Source organism: Drosophila simulans, chromosome 3L, assembly GCF_016746395.2.
Source record: "Drosophila simulans strain w501 chromosome 3L, Prin_Dsim_3.1, whole genome shotgun sequence".
Classification (NCBI taxonomy): domain Eukaryota; kingdom Metazoa; phylum Arthropoda; class Insecta; order Diptera; family Drosophilidae; genus Drosophila; species Drosophila simulans.
This window is the reverse complement of record NC_052522.2, coordinates 13,068,219-13,080,805: the sequence shown is the minus strand read 5'-3', so window position 1 is coordinate 13,080,805 and position 12,587 is coordinate 13,068,219. Positions and strand designations below refer to the sequence as shown.

The 12,587-nt window shown below is 41.4% G+C and overlaps 3 long non-coding RNA genes across 3 annotated transcripts; 2 read left to right on the top strand and 1 right to left on the bottom strand.

Moving 5' to 3' along the window:
* The first annotated feature begins 2,661 nt into the window (after nt 1-2,661).
* LOC27208760 lies at nt 2,662-9,421 on the top strand. The gene is made up of 2 exons (XR_005544079.2): nt 2,662-2,855; nt 2,914-9,421. It is a non-coding gene; the product is annotated as an uncharacterized LOC27208760 (long non-coding RNA).
* Nucleotides 9,422-9,731: 310 nt separating this feature from the next.
* LOC27209002 lies at nt 9,732-10,387 on the top strand. Its single transcript, XR_001601135.3, has 2 exons — nt 9,732-10,249; nt 10,310-10,387. It is a non-coding gene; the product is annotated as an uncharacterized LOC27209002 (long non-coding RNA).
* Nucleotides 10,388-10,453: 66 nt separating this feature from the next.
* On the bottom strand, nt 10,454-11,111 carry LOC123327213. The gene is made up of 3 exons (XR_006541768.1): nt 11,033-11,111; nt 10,741-10,976; nt 10,454-10,681 (listed from the first exon to the last, which is right to left on the bottom strand). It is a non-coding gene; the product is annotated as an uncharacterized LOC123327213 (long non-coding RNA).
* Nucleotides 11,112-12,587: the final 1,476 nt, after the last annotated feature.

The following is a 12,587-nucleotide window of genomic DNA, read 5'->3' as shown; positions in this document are numbered from 1 at the left end:
GGGAATCACAGCTCCCACTCGTTCGCTTGTCGAATAAACATTTCTCACACATCGCGATTGTGCTTCCCCCCGACTGTCATTTACCGTTGGCTCTCGGGCGGAAAACCTCTGGAGACCCTGATTGCCACGCCCACTACTTGCAATCAAGCGCTTGCCTTCAAGTATCTCAAAGATGCACCTCTTTTTTCAGTGGTGATGGCATAGTTACCGTTACTCGTGCTTGGGCATGAACTATGATAATTATGTTAAGTACTCTTAAGTTTTGTAAAAAGTAGGTATTATTAAGGTTAGAGTTGCATTGCATTCTTATTATATTTCAATTTTAAGCTAACAACTTATGTGCTTACCCACTTATACTCTGTAACTAGTTTGTGCCACCACTAAGCAAGTGCACTCACGCCAGACCAAATTACAAGGGATCGAAGACGAGGCATGGTTTTTTAAATTAAAAACTAAAATCGATTGACATTCAATTTGAGCAGGCAGCTCCCCCCCGACTAAAGTCAGCCCCTCCCTGCGCCACACCCGATGTCGTATCTCAAGTCAACATTTGTCGCTATAAATTTGCCAGTGCCCAAGTTTCGCACATTTCCTTGACTCCGCTACGGATGTTGGATGCTGGGGCGTTGGATTCTGAGGAGCTGGGATGCGGAGCTGCTGGATGCCGAGATGCGATGCAATGCGTGTGCGTGCGAAAGATACTCGGAGACAGATGGGAGCTGTGAGATGGAAACTGGGAGTGCTTCTGCCTCGGATGGTGTTTCCTTCCCAGCGACAACCTTGGCAGCTGATATAGCTAGACCAGCCAGCGACGACATTCAATACTCGCTGACATGTGCGCCACCCGACTATGATGCAGCGAGGATGCCTCTAGAAGGCGGAGGAGGAAAGGATTTTGCATCCCAGTGATCACAGTGACTTCTGTTTACTAATTACTTAAATATAAAGTGCACAATTATATTTCTCCATTCACTTGGAATACAGATTATTATTTAAAATAATATTCATTACTAAAAATACTTTAGTAAAAAAGTACGAACTTTAAAAGTATATTTTCCAAGATATTTATATAGTCCGTTTTGTGGGTGAATAACTCAGAAGTGGAAGCGCCTAAGCAAGACCTCAAAGCTTGGATATTCGGGAGCATGACCAAGTGCTGTGTCGTTAATAACCTCAATTAATTATTGTTTAAAGCCAAACTAATGGCCATTGCCCAACTGCAATGAATAACGAGTCACCGCCGGCAGTGACTGTCATCCTACTGTTATTTCGCAGCCATCACTCGAGCTCCACTCCTCGCCGCAGGTTTAACTTCGACTTCAACTTTGGCTCCTGTGTAGTATCTATATATCTGAATCTGTATCTGCGATTCGGTATCCACACACTCGACGTATCTGCTGCCATGTGGCTTTCCGCGTTTGCGTGCAAATTTTGTGACACTTCACCCACGGGAGCGTTTTTTGCAACTTTGGCAGCTGAGCGTTGATCTGGGCTCCCTTCTGTACTGCTCCTTCGCTCTATTAATCCTGACAAAGTACGGCAGGTGCACAGTAAAAAATTTAATTTATAAATTCTAATTCATATTCTTTGGCTGTATTAAGCTACATATAACAATGTAGGTCATCTGAAGTAGGTGACATTTATTGAAATATTCTTATTGAAACAGATATGCTGAATATATTTTATAATTCATTTAAAGAGATTTGCCAACTTCAATGAAGCTGCTAAGCGACTTAATTATTTTTCCAGGAAATAGTTGATTTAGTTTCCAGCGAAGCTGCTAGTCAACCCTTCATTAAGTGCCACTCCCACCCTCTCAATTTTTTTTTTCTTTTTTTTAAGCGGAGGCGGTGGCACCGATGGCGTGTGCATAATTTCCCGGCTCGAGCGGGCAGAAAGAAAGACTGACGAGCTGAAGAGTTGATGCAACAAGTTGCAGCCGCTTTTAATTGATATTAATTTAATTGACACTCCAGTTGAGTTGTGAACTCGAGTGGCGTTTTGGGCTCGTTCTGGTTCTACTTTACCCACGGTCCTCCTCCTTTTTTCCTCCGGACTAATCGCGTGGGCTTAGCCCGACTTGTCAGCCGGCAAAGTGGCGGCTTCAATGAGCTTGGTTGTAAACACAGTTGCCTGGCAGGGGAAGAAGGGTTCTGGAGAGCATTTTATGAGTTTCCATTTAAGTTCAATTAGGTTTGCACTCGCGATTAGCATAATGAGCGAGTGGCGTGAAAGAGTTGCAATGGGCCGTCAAGTAGTCATGCAAAAGTCTGTAGTGTCTTGGAATTCTGGCATTGTATGCAATTCCTAGAGATTCCATAGCAACAGATAATTAATATAATTATACTTAAATTATAATAATATTTAATTTATGTAATATTATAAGATACCCTCTACTTAACAAAGTAACATTTTCATATAATTTGGACAAATCAACAGAGACGTTGAATCGCTTTCATCTACTATATACATACTTTTCCAAAAATAAAGTATACATTTTTTCTCTAAGTGTAAGTGGAATAATTAGAAATCAGGAATGGGTGTTCTGTCACACTATTATCAGTTTTCCTACCTTATTAAGACAGCGAAGTAAGTTTTTATTTATAAATAATCGTGTATATTTGTTGAGCAGTCACAACCACCTTATTTACATAGAAATTATAGCTCACAAAATAAATAAAGGTGCTTGGGTATCTACAGTCTTGATGTATTAAGTTGAGAACCTTTGGAAGACTTGCACTACGATTCTAACATGAAGACGCTGGTGTTTCTACTATTGACACTTTTTTGCCTGATGGGAATGGTAGTCTCTGAAATAAAACCTGATGCAGCTTGGTTAAAAAAGAATGAAGATCGTAAGTTCTAAACAGTAGATTACATTGTTGTTTTTTGTTTAATCGAAGGCCTTAACAGTTGTGAAATGGTGCCATCTACAACAGGGATCCTTGTGGGACCGCGAAAAATGTGTATATAATGGTATAACATAAAGGCATTCGATAACACTTATGTTGAATTTAACTAATTCCTGAAGAATTCGATCATCATTTGGTCAAAAGATCATTAAACAAAGATATAAATGATTTTGGTTCTAATGATTAAATAATTAGAGTGTTCTTTGGAGTGGCATCTCGATATGTATTTGCATTCAATCCCCTTCCAATCATAACGGTTCCACGGACTGCAGCCTGCATCCGATCCCCTGGAAGTATCGTGCCTCCATGCCATCATCATAATCATCCTGGTGCGCAGACGCTCTAATCGCTCATTAAACGGCCACAATTTGCCCGGACGGCGTTGCATTTAAATTACTTTCCCATTGACTTGGCCAGGGGAATTGGCTGAAATTTGTTTATGAGGGCCAGCGCAGACCTTTTAACTAAAACTAAAGCTCATAACTCTGGCCAACCGACATTCGGCTCTGTCTGCTCCGTTGGACAATCGAGTCGCGTGAATTTTAGCAATCAGGCAAGGCCCGTGGAAGTTCCAAAGTCGCAGCTGAAAACTCTTGAAGCTCCAGCCAATGTGCACCCCAGAACCCCACTGGTCCCACTTTGTTGTCGTCGCATTCATCAAAAAACTCTAAAGTCGTGCAGTTCGGTTTCCAAATCTATGCCCCACCCGCATCCTCCAGTTCTGCATTTTCCCCTCTCAGCCCGTTCCCTTATTGCAATTGGCATGCCATGCTTGAGTTTTCCAAGTTTTTCTTTAGAATTTTCCATGCTCTTTATAGGAAGAGAGGGGCAGCCGAGCTGACCGACGTGATATTAGAAATTTAGCTTGCCCCAGCCTACTGCCTCTTCCTTGTCCACCCATGGGAAACTGCTTTCTGCCATATTTTGACTTTCTCTAATCTCCCAGAATCACCAGAACCAAAGTTTGAGCTATTCTTCAGGCTAGAGTTTCCATGAATCCTCTTTGTAGCTATCTTTATGATATATTTTGGCCATGTCAACTGCGACGATTATGTGAAAACTATATTGTTAATGGACTTGCAGAATTTAGAAATTAAAAACAAAAGACATTTAGATACCACAAACAGTGATTTTCAGTCCAATTGATTTATCTTTCTGATGTTCTGCTTGGTTGCTGATTCAAATCGATTGAAATAGACAAAAATAAGTGCACATCACAACAATCTTCCAGCTCCAAATCATTTGGCAGCTGACTCACTTTCCCACTCCCCTGGCCCAGGCACTTCAAAAGGAATTTCAAATATTTATTAACGCCCTGCTCGCGAGCTGGCTCATAACTGTTGTAAATTACTTGGCCAGGCTGTAAATATTAATAACCAAAGGGTGAAGCGCCGGAATCACCGAAATAGAGGGTCGACCGAATGAGGGGGCGACTATTTCGAGCAGTGTTGAGGAACCAATTAAGCGGATTTCAAGTGCTACGAAAATAGCGCCGCACAATCAAAAGGTGACGAAGCGAGCTCGCCGGCAAGGAGGAAAACTCGTGGAAAACCCGGGGAAAACATCACTCGTCTATTACATAAGGCAGATGCTGAAGAGGGTGATAGTGCCGGATAATGGAGGAGTGGAATCGGGGGACTGACATTGAAATGTTGCGCGTGCAGCAGTGCAAACAAATTTAAAAATAAAATAAGGACAGCCGTGAGGGAAATGCTGAGGAAAGTTGCGTCTGCAGCATAAATTAAACTGCATTGCATTGCTGCATTAAGAGATCAAACACGAGTGAGGGCGAGGGGGAAAGGCTTTCCCAGCAGGAGGCTGCATCTGCTCCTCGAGCATTTAAAATGCTGTAAATTTTAATTAGACGAGATGCTCGTACTCCGAATTTGGGGGCGCGCAAGCTGAGAAATGTGCCAAGGGATTCCTCTGCTAAATATCTGAATAAAGATAACGATAAATAATTAGGGTAAATTTAACAAGGAGGTGAAGATCTTAACTTGATTTAAATCTTATCAATTAGATAGGTTTACGGCGCATGGAATAATGGCAAAATGGAGGAACAAGTCGAACTCTTCACCCATATTATAAAATTCAGTTTTATTAAACTGAATAAAGGACAGCCCTGTAATACCAATCATTTTAATTATTGACTACTATTAACTTCCTGGTATCAACTGCCGAAGACCTTAGAGCAGTTTCAATGCCAAAACTCTTTGGTCTCCATCTCCGTCGGAGTTGGCCATAAATAATAATCATGACAATATTTATCCCCGGGCAATGTGAACTTTTCGCACAAAGAGCCGAGACTCTGGAGCCGAAAGTTGAGTGCAACTCAGCTCGATTTGATGCCAGGCGATTCAAAATGAATCGCGGCTCTCGAGGCCTCCTTTGTTTTTTGTTTGCCGCTTTCAGCAAACTGCAGGCAATATTGTTGACATTGGCTGGATGTCTGGGAGCCAGTTATGGCCAAGATCTAGCTACTCCGTGCTGGTGTAGTAGGTTCCAAACGAAAAATTGAAATGGTAAAGTAAACATGGGATATTAAAATTCCGTTCTTACCGTAATAAAAGGTTTATAACGAAGCTTATAACGCTATACTTATTTTTATTGCTAATGGGTAACATTATCTGCTGTTTCTGTTGTCCTACAATCAGAGTCTTATATTTGGGTATAGCTTTTTACGAGTTCCCTCCTCATCACTGGCTCATCTTGAGGTTCTGGGGGCCCTTCTCCGCTCTTAGCCGGCTTATCAAAAATTGCATGGCATTGCAGCAGGCTGGGAATGCTAGGTAAGAACATTGTTGTTCGACTGCGCCTTGGCGGCAATAAACGAAACAAAATGAAACTTACACTTTTCAGTGGGTCCACGGTTTACGGGGGCTGGACCCCCTTCGAAATGTCGGCATAGCCACAATTCCTGACATTCGTTGGCTGAGATTAATGCGCCTTTGGTTGCAGCCGCCAAGTCGGCGAGGGCAGGTCAAGGGCCCGAGGTCTGAGGCGTCTGGCCTATACTCTAAACAAATCAGAGTTCAAGGGCTTTGCGGAAGCCACATGCTAAGTGATAAAGTTCTTCCTAGAAGACTACTATTCAATTAATTTATAACAAAGTAAACAAACAATATTGAAGTTGAGTTGATATAAACGCTCTTAAATTCCGAAGAATTTCTTTCTTTTGCGAGACTACAAAGAACTTCAGAATATTATACAAAGATAGTAAGGTTGTCACACTAATAATGATATCTGAAAGTCCTTCAAAAACTGTGAGTTTACAAAACCATAAATATTTTGTAGTATTTCAAGGAAAGGGTATTCCAAAGTCTTCACTCCCTAGTACATCTTAGCTTTCTTGCTCTTTTTTTTGGGCCTTTTTGTCGACCTCAGCCGCAGTTTAAGTTCCAGTCTCGGATTGCGCAATAAGAGCCCTCAGAGAAGTAAAAAAAAATAAATAGAGAGCTGGTAAGGAAGGAGGCAAGAAAGGAGTCACACAGCAAATTGTTAAAAATAATTTATATTAAAACGCAGCACAAAAAGACATTGCAATGAAAATTGTGCAAACAATTCGAGTCCAGAAAAAAAAGCAGGCGCAGAGATGCCAGGCAGATCCGGCCATCCAGATAAGCGAGGAGGAGCAGCCAGGCCGGGATGGACTGGAGGGATCCGGGAGCAAAAGCCGGAGCTGCAAACAAATGTCCAAATGATATTTTGTCATAATAAATGGCACAACTATGATTATTTATGACTCGAAATGCGATCGTTCCCTCCACCGGCTCGCTCAATTTAAGTCTCATAATCAAAGACGAGACGAGGAGCTCTGGTCATGATTTCGATTTCTTGCCCGGCCATGTAATTTATAGTGCCAAGAGTATTGAATACCGCTGGATTTTCAGAGTTTTTTTCATTCTGTTTCTGCCCCTTTTTGTGGCAATCAAACCGAGACTTAGGCCACGAACTGACTGTGATAATGCCGTTTTTTCTTCGATTCCCCGATGTTGATTTGCTGACTTTGGCTTTAGCTCTGCGGCTTCGATTTCCTCTGTTTACGAGTATTGCTTCCAGCGGCTGGTCGAGGGTATTTCAGTATTTCTGTTCTAGGTCTCAATTGTGGCTGATTGTTGTGAGGCATCATTAGAAGAACGTAAATCAAATAGTTTTTCTTCGTTTTATGACTCCTTCGCTGAGAGTTGAGCCATTTATGGCTTGTAATGGAGGCAACAAATGTGAGACAGTTTCTGGCAAAGATTAGGGTCGGAATGTTGCAGGCCATTTTGGAGCAGCTTTGTGCGATGGCACTTCCAAAAGCGATCATATATAGTATGTTGGTCTTACCTATGGATTTCAACGATTTTAGCCAACATTTTGCGAATAAATCCTTCCTGGAAATCGAGGAAACCGTTTTGTTTACATGCCATTGCTTGACTTTAAAGGATTCTTGTGGCCATTGATTGGCGTACATATTTCGGTATTTTCGTGGAACTGGCAACTGTCAATAAGTCCTTACACTGTCGGCACACATGGCACCCGTTCCCGGTTTCACTGCCATCACTTAACCTCCACCATCCATCCTCTGGCCTCGGCGTTTTCAAATTAAACTTAAACTTTTTTCATTTCCATTCAGCGCACACCACATAGAAAAACTCCCGACGAGCCCCCTGGTCCCGTAGATTTCGCTGCGCACATGCGTTTCAATTCCGATTTTTTTCCATTTTCATTTTCATTTTTTCTCGTTGTATTTCGTATTTTTTTTAGCTGGTGGGTCTGATTCCTGGTATGCCGCGTGCTCAGCGTGTTGTTTGCTTATTTGAAGTTTCCGCAGGGAGCTGAGTTTTCGGTTCAGTCGGGTTGAGTTGAGTAGAGTTGAGAGCTGAGCTGTGCGGAGGGAGTTCCAGGGGAGTTCCAGGGGGCATTACGGAAAGTAAGGGGCGGATAGAGCCAACGAGCGCGCAATATTAAATCGTCTGTATTGTTTACAATCAGAAAGCGTTTTATAGACTTTATATAGACGAACGAGTCAACAGAACGAGTCAAACGAGAAGCGGGGAAACATATCGATTCAAGCTCCTATTCTCCAGAATTCAATGGACGCGACCACCAGGGAGTCACAGTTGAGCAATTTCTGCTTCACCATTCAGCAGCTTTCGCCTTCGAGTCGGCAAAAGTCACGTTCTAATCGCCGTACATACTCGTATCGCTCCAATCATTAATCAAAATTAAACAATAATTATTTGCCAAAAATCAGAGTCAGTGGGGCGCGGGGGTAAATATTTCTTCAGGTGTTTCTTTTGCTCAGGTTTTTTGTGGTGGGTGCGTCGAAGGCTACAGAAATGGTATTTGAGCGGTTTTAATTGAGCTTTAATTATGCTTAATTAAGCGTGGAAACACAAACTCTTTTGCCTTCTTTTTTGCATATCACATCGCTTCTTTTTCAGCAGCGTGTGAACACCATTAACATGATGGCCATTGGAGGCTGGGAGCAAAATTAAGACGTTTGAGATGGTAATTAGTCAGTCTGGATAGGTTCCAAGAAAAACTTTTTGATTGAAAAGAAATGTGAAAAAAAATCTATAAATATCTTAGCAAAATTATTATATATATTTTCCATAAGCATCTAAATCATAACATCTAAAAACCCTAAGTATTTTTCGAATTTCTTTTCTGCCGTCCAACTCTTATACTTAGTTTGAACTGCGTTTAATGACTGTTTTGATTACCTACTGCCCAATACAATTGGTCTCCCATCACGAGCTATTTTTTACTCACATTTAAAGTTCTGAAACTGCGTTCAGTGTGCCATAACAGTAATCCATATAGCACATATCAACTATGACGGCCAACAAGAACTCGATTTTGTTTGATAAACAGAAAGGGATTGCCAACACAGACCCCTGGGACGAAAAACCAGAAAGGAGAGTGGAGTGTGGGGCCAACACAAAGTAATTGATTGTTTATGGTCGTACAATTTATGTGTGCCACAACATCGAGGCAGAAGGAGTAGTGGAAAATATTGACCATTTGCTAAACGATAATTCAAAATGTTAAATCGACAATTTCAATTTGAGGCGAGAAGTGTGGGGGCTGCCCCAGAGACTGCTGCACTCGGAAACTTCGCACATGACTCCCTGGCTGTAAATATAAACATAAACTCTCCACTTAATAAAGGCGAGTGCCCTGCCACGCCCCCTGCCCCTGTCCCATGCCCCATGCCCCAGCATTAACCCCATCTGGCCCCGCTGGAATCAATCGAACGTGTAATAAAATGCAATTTTTGCAGCGTCGTCTCCAACTCGGCCGATAAAACTGACTGCCTGAGTTTTTTCCGCCCAATGCTCCTCTAGCTCCAAACGCATTTTATCGACCTCGAGGGGTAAGGGCATAGCCCTTTGGCACTTTAGGGTTCAATTGCTGTGTAAATGCTACTGCTGTTTCTTCGCCAAGCCCCCGACAGCCCCCCTTCACCTTTTTGGCTGGCCTGTAAAAATTCAAACAGTTACAAGTTTATCGGCCAGCAGGAAAAACAAGACCAAATTACACTCCATACTGCTGGTCATTGTTGTTGCCGCTTGTTTGTTATTATTATATACGAGCAATTTAAGCAATCTGTTTGCTCTCTGGGTTTTTGCCTACATATTTGTTGTTAGTGAACAACACCCATGTAGACACAGCATTCAATTTTTATTTTTATTAAAAATTATCGTAAAATATTTTTCTTTCTATGATGATAATCACTATTATTAAGTTAGATTTATATTTAAAATATATATATAATAATAACTAAATATTTCATATTAATTATTCAGAATAATGTTTAGATAAGTGTATGATGTTAAGACACAGAAAGCTCGAAATGCGTAATTAACACATGCAAACTAGTTGTATTTTAACTTAAATATTTGTACCTTTCTGTAAATCAATTGATCTGTGTACAACTTGTAAGCATCATAAATGGTTTAACCCTCTTTAATAGCTGTTAGGATGCGAGTATAAATAATTGCTTTTAATTCTGTGCCATTATTTCGCTTCGTTCTCCGCATCACAACAGTAAATTCGCAATATTTTGGCATATTACTCGTGTAGCCTTCCCGACTTGTCCGGTTATATAATCGATTAGTCACGGTCGATTTCATTAATTTTCATAAACAAATTTGTTCAAGTTGTCCGCCGTAACCCCCCAAACTCTCTCGTTCACCCCTGCTCCTCTTGGCCATGTATTGTAAATAAATGCAATTTGCTACGCAAAAAATAAAACTCAAGAAAAGACCTTTTGTGCTTGACTTCTGAATCTGCTGCAGCTGAGCAATTATGTAATTTTTAATAGCCGTCATCGGAGGCCAAAAGCGGTATGGATTTTACGATCGTCGAGAGGGGTTACTTGCCAAAATATAATTTATTATTGTCAGTTGTTGAAGAGCAACCCTCGGCCGGAAAAGTGATGAAAAGCGATGTAAAATTTGTGAAAATATTTTATTTTCATAATAAAGGAGGCAAAAGTATCTGTTACTGCACAAATCATCATTGAAGGAAGCTTAAAAGTTTTATTTGATATTTTTTATTAAAAGTATATTTGTTGACGTGCGAAAAACAGGTAGTTATGGCTTATAAACTATAATGTACACGGAGAAAAAAATTAAATAAATATAAAAAAATGTATAAGTAAATTTTCCACTTCAGTGCAGAAAGGAAAGGAAACTGGACGCAGCGACCCTCCGCAGATGTTTCCCATCGCCTCAAGTCTTAAAAATGGTTAAACTAGTCGACATTTATTTTGGCACCTTAAAAACATTAAATGTACCAAATACATTGGACTTATATGATCGGCTATTTTTATTACCTAAATTTTAATGGGAAAACATCCTTTCAATCCTTTATTTATGTAGAAGAGAACATTAGATCTTTCCAGTTTCACCATGATATCACAATAACTTTTTCCACCGTCTTTAATTAGCGTTGGTGTTCCGGGGGATCATCCCTGCCACTTGAAGGACACTACACCTGTCGGCACCTCCCTCACGGAATCCTCTTCACTGGTCAGTCGCAGTGACCCAGGGTCGTTGCCCCATATACGAACTAAAAAAAAAAGGTTAAAAAATATAAAAAGTGAGCCACGAACCCGAAACCGAAACCATTTCCGCCGACTGGAGGCTGCTCCACTTGAGCTGCGCTTTTTCAACTTTGTTGGCGGCGGACTCTTTTATGGCGGTGATGAGGATGAACTGGCCACCGGCTGCTCCCAGTTCCCAGTTAGCAGTGCCCAGTTCCTGTTCCATGGCTAGTTGCGTTCGCACTACTTGAAATGAAACCGCAACTTAATAATTTTCGCTTCTGCGGCAATTAAAAATTTTTACCTTATTTGCTCTAGTTTTTCTTTTTTGTGAGGCTTGTGAGGCCAGGACTTATTATCTGTGCAACATTTTGTGCATGGTCATTTACTTTTCGCCCTCGGCCGACCGCTTCAGTCCGCCAAGTTGCGATGTTACTAATTAAAAACGCAAATGGGTTTATGATGTTGCACAAGTTGCGGTTGCCGGTTGGGGGCTGCGGGTGTGGGGATATTATTTTTTACTGCTGTCGCTGCAGAATTGTAACATGACAAAAAAGCTGAAAAGAAGTTATAAAGAAAAGCATAAAAAGAGCGTGGCATTAAAACAAATTTTTGCTCTCCTCCTTTTTTCGGGACAAATACAAAACAAGTCCTGCTGGGCTCCCTGGGCTTTCCAGCTTTTCCCCCTTGCGGTTGCTTGCGGCTGCTCCTTTTGTTGGGTTTTCCGGCCCAACTCCCACTGACACCCGCCTCACTGGAAAAGTCCTGGACCCTCCCTGACTTTATCGCCATCCATCTCGGTGGTCTCCTTGCCGGGAACTGTGGACTCCTCCACGCTTTTCACGCTTTTCACATTGCCCTGGCATGTTTTGTGTTTTATTAGCGTGAAAATTTTTCAAAGGTGTCAGCTCTTTTTACCTTCTTGTTTTTCCTTTTTTTGTCGTTTTCGTTCTTCGTTTGTTTTTCGCTTGTTTTAAGCATTTCCAAGAAGTGGGCGACTTTATTTTAAATACCTTGCAAATTTTATATTTGTCACAGCACAAATGAGATGTTGAGTGCAACAAAAAAGTTTAAAATGCTTTCCCGGAAATTCTCGAGGAACAAGCTTATCATTATAAATTACAATTTCTCATTTTCAACTTTGAATATGTAATAAATAATTTTTGGCAACTCTTTCGTTAATCCACGTACAGAAAAGGGAATACTATTTGCTGTTAGTTTCTCATTAAAGATTCCTCCATCGGCAATTCCCTTAATGGCCAGCAGCCCTTCGCCCCAAGGCCAAAACCCAAATCCTAGCGAACCGAGCTGACCGGAAATCCCCAACAGCAGCAGCCGCCCCCTTGCAGCCACGCCCCTGGCCTGCCATTGTGTAATATCCGTTGACTATTATTCTAATTCATGCTGAAAATTAAAAAGCTGCCTATGAGCCCCTGACCAACCCCAACCCAACCCCAATCCCCTTGCCGACTTGTTTTTGTGCCAGTTCAGCGAAAATTTCATGCAAAATAAACCCCAAAAAACTGGGGAAAAAAGGAAGAGCCAAACCGAAAACGCCTTTTTGAATAGACGATGGCATTATGTTGTTTTTGGGGGCTTTTGGCATCCTTTCTCGTTTTTGTATTCAAAATAAAGCG